The sequence below is a fragment of the Phyllostomus hastatus genome, unplaced genomic scaffold (assembly GCF_019186645.2).
Source record: "Phyllostomus hastatus isolate PE091 unplaced genomic scaffold, TTU_PhHast_1.1 phas_contig_36, whole genome shotgun sequence".
Taxonomy (NCBI): Eukaryota; Metazoa; Chordata; class Mammalia; order Chiroptera; family Phyllostomidae; genus Phyllostomus; species Phyllostomus hastatus.
Genome location: NW_025333862.1, coordinates 3,923,881 through 3,929,651, shown reverse-complemented (window position 1 = coordinate 3,929,651; position 5,771 = coordinate 3,923,881). Strand labels below are relative to the sequence as shown.

Genomic DNA, 5,771 nt, shown 5'->3' with positions numbered 1-5,771 from the left:
TGGTGGTGTTTACATAATTTTATATATTTGCCAAAATAAATAGAACTGTATATACACCAAGAGTGAATTTTAATATATATAAAATTTTTAAGTGAATAATTCTTTAAAAATTCTGTATCTACAATGGCTCTCAATCTATTGGATGAAACAGAGTTTCAGTCTTCAAGGAACTTTTAGTGCAGGTGGTTAAATGAAGGTGACTGCTGTAAGAAGGAGTCTAATATAAGGTACACACACCAAAATATATAGCAAGGATAGAGAGACAAGTACAAATGCATGTAACTTCAAAAATTAATACATACTGGTAGTGGAATAAATATAATGAGGTAAAGTTAGTGAGAAAAAGCTTTCTGGAAATGATGAGCACAGGTTATAAAAACAAAATCTCGCTAGGATCTAAAGGCATTTTGGAAAACAAGGATTTATAAAAGTGAAGATTTCATAATTTTCTTGGTATTCCCTGCAAGGCATAGCATAATACTGTGTATATGACTGGTGTTTGGTTAATAATTTTCTATTATTCTTGTTACTACATAGCATAAATATAATAAATTGTTCAAAGGAATGAAAAGGCATTCAAATCAAAGGGGGCTGTCCTGAAGAAGTTTCTATTAGTTCCAGACTGGCTCAGATCCCAAGGGCTGTTCCCTTGCTATGAACAAAATTTAGGGGTGGCCATTTTGTAATGCCTTGATCCAGGTTAATCAAGGTCCTGTTTTAGCTATGGCCTGTTTTGCAGTTTAAGTAACTGGTATCAATCTTGTGCTCCTTGCTCTATACGAAGATAAAGGCTCCAGTGAGTACAGGAACACAAGCTCCCAGCTGCACAGGTGGGCATACTTCATGGGGGAGCCCCCTCCGCTTGTCTTCCTCTCCCGCTTGACTGCTCAGCTCAATGTTCTGCAGAAACCAGCCTTGATGGTATCTGGTTTCCCAGATCTGCAAGGGCCCTCTCAGCTACAGATTGGTGTGTGACAATTAACCTTCAAAGTGACCTGAACCAGGTAAGGGGCCCAGAGCAGCAACCACCTCCGGAAAGTCAGCATCTTGCAAGCCCACTAGTACCTTAAAAATCCAGTACTGCTGTGATTTGCCAGCGGAAGAAAACGTTTATTTAACTGTCTTTACCCACCCTGTCAGGGCCCTTTAAACCCTGGACTTCTCCCCATCAAAAGGGTCCCTTCCCACAAGCTACAGGCGAGAGAGCATAAAGAAGTAATTTTATTCAGATAAACCCTGTAGTTCCTCTCCTTTATGACACTTCCTAGCTGAAAAATTCACCTGGGCACTAAACTGTCAACTTTTTTTTTGTCAAGTTTGCCTTCATTCTCAACTCTAAAGCCTACTAATTTTTCATGAAAACATCTTACTCTCGTTTCACAGCTGTTTTGGTTTTCGTTTTCTGTTACTGCATGTTGGTCCTTCATAAGTACACCTATCTCCAATTTTAATGCCATAGAAGGCAGGCTCTGGCTCTGATCTGTATAGTGGAGCCTAACAATACATAATTTTTTTCAATAATAAACACATTACATAGATGGGAGAACAATGGTCTAATGAAAAATAGTCACAGTACCCAGGCTCCCCCTGTAGCAAAGTCCCTTTCTGTATATAAGAAAACAGAAAGGGATTCCATGAATCACCAAGAAGTTTAGGAATAGAAAGTCACCCATTCCCTTCCACAAGGATTTTTGGGTCTATATATGTATTTTTAATGCAATGCATCGAAAGAACTACCTTTATCCCCTTTCCCTACTTCACATGCTCAGAACTATAAGGGTTCCAAACAATTCATTGATGGGACACCACTTCATATACACTTATAGTTATTCTATATTTTAATTTAGTGCCAAAACACAGACCCTGTATCCTACAACCTATCCACTGCCCCATACTCTCCTTTTCCTCCTCTCTTACTTTACTCATAAGGAACAGCCAATGTCTAAGGTCGCAGCCTACCATTCACTCTTACTTTGTTCCAAAAGTGGCTTGTCGGTTTCATGTTCTAGTTGTGGCCAGACCTGGGAGATTATCTTTCAAATGTAGAAAATGCTGTGGAAGTTTGGGGAAATTTCCCTACCCAACCCATGGAAGTTTAAAGAGCCTACAGAGCAACTTGTGGGTTTAAGTTCATGCATCCTAAACAAAGGCACCACCCAGAGGGCCGTCTTCCCAGGGAGCTCAATCATAATCCATGGAATAGCTCCTCTGTCAGGGGAGACCAGGATAGGTAGGAAGTGGGAATTTTCTAGCCAGACTTTTCCTCGGGGCTGTGTGGGAAAGTCTCTGAGGAGGAGGCTCCGGCACTAAATAAAGGAAAATGGAAAACAGCACCTGGGCTAGACAGATGCAAAGAGAACAAGCAAGCCATCCCTGGTGGGAGCTGGAAGGCCCTCTGCAAAACAATGGGGTGCATGAATTAACACCTGGATTTTGGAGATCACTTCACACCAACCTAACAAATCAAGGCAGGAAAGCAAGCCAGAGCTCAGATAATGTGTTTAAAGTGATGGGACAAGAAAGGCTGTGAGCCTGGTTTTTATCATCCATGCTGTTGCAACATCCTTGAGGCAAGGCACAGTGAGCCTCTGAGCCTCCATTATCTTCCAGGACAGCAGCAACTTCCCAGGCAATACAGATGTAGGACCTAAACATTCAAGGTTTGAAATTCTTGGTCCCATGTGCTAGTGAGAAGTTATTCTAACTTCATAGGACACTTTACCATTCAAACTTAGTTTTTCAAGGCCTTCAACAATTCCATGGAGGCTTTTGTGAAGTTCTGTGAAGATTCTTACAGCAGGCCAGAAACTTTTTTTTATTGATTTTTTTTAAACAGAAAGGGACATCAATTTGTGTTCCACTTATTTATGCACTCATTGGTTAATTCCTTGTGCAGGGACCATGCCAATCTTCTCTGTATCATTCCAATTTTAGTACATGTGCTGCTGAAGCAAGCACCATTGGTTAATTCTTTTATAAACCCTGTCTGGGGATCAAACCCCCAACCGTGGTATATCGGGACGATGCTCTATTCAACTGAGCTACTCGGCCAGGGCTGGGTCTGAAACTTATTAAAATACTGTTCAGTGATGCCTGACTTTGGTACAGCCATTTGATTTCAAGTATATTTGGTTCCCTCAGCAATCCTCAGAGCATTGTTAGGCCTCACTTTCCCTTGAGCTGCAATGAGTAAGAAGTATAAATAATAAATACATAGGTAGGGCCCTGAGTGCCTTGAAAGCAAGCCTCATTTCTATAACAACCCCAGTCTCACAGGGCTGTGGTGAGAGAAGTGGGCAAAGCAAAAGGAAGTCTGTTACTGATATGCTGTGCTGTCAAGTGATAATGCAACCGTTGATCTTCCTGTTAAGGAGTTTGAAGTGCTCACAGTTATGAAATTCTCTCAGATTGGTTTTTAAAGTTCCTTTAAAAGATCTAGCTCTTAAATGAGTTCCAGTAGCCTCCTGCATCAGGAGTCTAACACATTTCCAGTGACTGCTCTAACAGAATTGGGCAAACAGTCCTTGTTTTGGTGGCTGCACACCATCTGAACCTCCATCCTATATTTGAAGAATTCCTTACTATTTGAACTTTAGTAAAACTCAGGGCCAGTGTCCTGCTATGGAAGTGAAAGGACCACATGCTTCCCCAGCACCTGTGGCAGCTAGGGCGTAGATGTGCAATCTGACCTCAGCCAGCTGGGCTTGTCCACCTGGGATTTTGACTCAGGAATACCAACATAGAGAAAGAAGCAGAAAAACTAGAATTTATTCTAGCAACAGCAATGCCCGCTTTCCGCACCAGTGGTGGCATGTGGTGTCCAGTGTTGGCAGCAAGAGAGACTTCATCAGATTGGCTCTGTGATAAGATTTTAGCAGCAGTTGCAGCTCCTTCCCTCCTCTTCATGTATGGCTGTGTTCAGAGCTTGAGTCTCCAGGAAATCCTATGACCTGATCTATCCAACTGCTTCTTTTCATTGCTCAGGCCCAGATTCTGGCTATATCACTGAGTCTTTGTAATGTGACTCCCAGTCCATCAAGAAATTCTGGATGTGGCCTATCTCCTCACTGGTAGCCCTGTTCCCAGTTGCCATTATCCCACACAGGATCATGGCAATAGCTTCTTAATGGTCTCCCTGCTTTCACTTTTGTTCCTATGCAGTCCTGTCTTCACATAGTAGTCAGTGATCTTCTAAAATCATTAGTCAAGATCCTGTCACTCCTCTGCTCAAAACCATGTAACAGCTTCTCATCTTATTCAAAATAAAATCCCAATACCTCTCCCATCTCTATGATTGGCCCCTGCTTGTTATCTTTCTAATCTGGTCTCCTGTCAGTTCTTCATTTGCTCTGGCCACAATGGCCTCCCCGTTATTCTTCTTCACAATGTGGAGCACACTCCTGTTGTTGGACCATTAGCGTTGCTGTTCCTTCTTCCTGGAATGTTCTTCTCCAAGGTTCCCATGTGATTTGTTTCCTTACTCCAATCGGGTCTCTACTTAAAGGTAACTTTAGCAGATAGGCTTCCTTGACCACCCTATCTAAAATAGCACTCCTGGAGACTTCCAGCCAAGATGGAGGTATAGGTAGATACACTTTGCCCCCTCATACAACCAAAAGAAGGACAACAATTTTTTTAAAGATTTTATTTCTTTATTTTTAGAGAGAGGGGAAGAGAGGGAAAGAAACATTAATGTGTGGTTGCCTCTCACATGCCCTCCACTGGGGACCTGGTCTGCAACCCAGGCATGTGCCTTGACTGAGAATCAGACTAGTGACCCTTTGCTTTGCAGTCCAACACTCAGTCCACTGAGCAACACCAGCCAAGGCTGAAGGACAACAAACTAAAAAACAAAAAATAACCAGAATGGCCAGAAAATCAAACAGTATGGAAGTCTGACAACCAAGGACTTAAAGAAGAAATATTCATCCAGATAGGTAGGAGGGGCAGAGATGGGTAGCCAGGAATCAGAGGACTAATGGCAAGTCAGTGTTGGGAAGACTGGGGCAGGTGAGGCAGCAGCTAGCAGACTAGGGTTGTCCTATATTTGCATGTGATAAACCTGGATAAACAACTGGGGAGTGAGACAGACCATGCTACCCAGGGTTCCATTGTGGGGAAATATAGCCTCAAAACCTCTGACTGAAAAAATCTGTGGGGGAAATGGTGTCAGGAGAAACTCCCAGACTCACAGGAGAGTTCATTAGAAAGACCCACAGGGTCCTAGAATGTACACAAACCTACCCACCCGGGAATCAGCACCAGAAGGGCCCAGTTTGCTTGGGGGTAGTGGAGGAAGTGACTGAAAGCTAGCTGAGAGCCGAACAAGTGGCATTGTTCCCTCTGGGACCCCTCCCCCACATGCAGTGCCATAATGCAGCACAGTGGGTTGCCCTGCTCTGGCACCACCCCTTACTATGTAACTGGAGCACTGAGACGAAAAAATGACTCAAATAAAAGAATGAATAAAACCTCCAGAAAAATACAACTAAGTGATGAAGAGATAGCAAACCTTTAAACCTATCAGATGCAGAGTTCAAAACACTGGTAATTAAGATGCTCACAGAAATGGTTGAGTATGGTTGCAAAATAGAGGAAAAAGTGAAGGCTATGAAAAGTGAAATAAAGGAAAATGTACAGGGAACCAACAGTGAAGGGAAGGAAACCGGGACTCAACAGCTTGGACCAGAAGAAAGAAATAAACATTCAAATGGAACAGAATGAAGAAACTAGAATTCAAAAAAGTGAGGAGAGGCTTAAGAACCTCTGGG

The 5,771-nt window shown here is 42.6% G+C and overlaps 1 pseudogene; it reads right to left on the bottom strand.

The window, feature by feature from the left end:
• Positions 1–2,844: 2,844 nt before the first annotated feature.
• Positions 2,845–2,958, bottom strand: LOC123820698 (annotated as a pseudogene).
• Between the last annotated feature and the right edge of the window lie 2,813 nt (positions 2,959–5,771).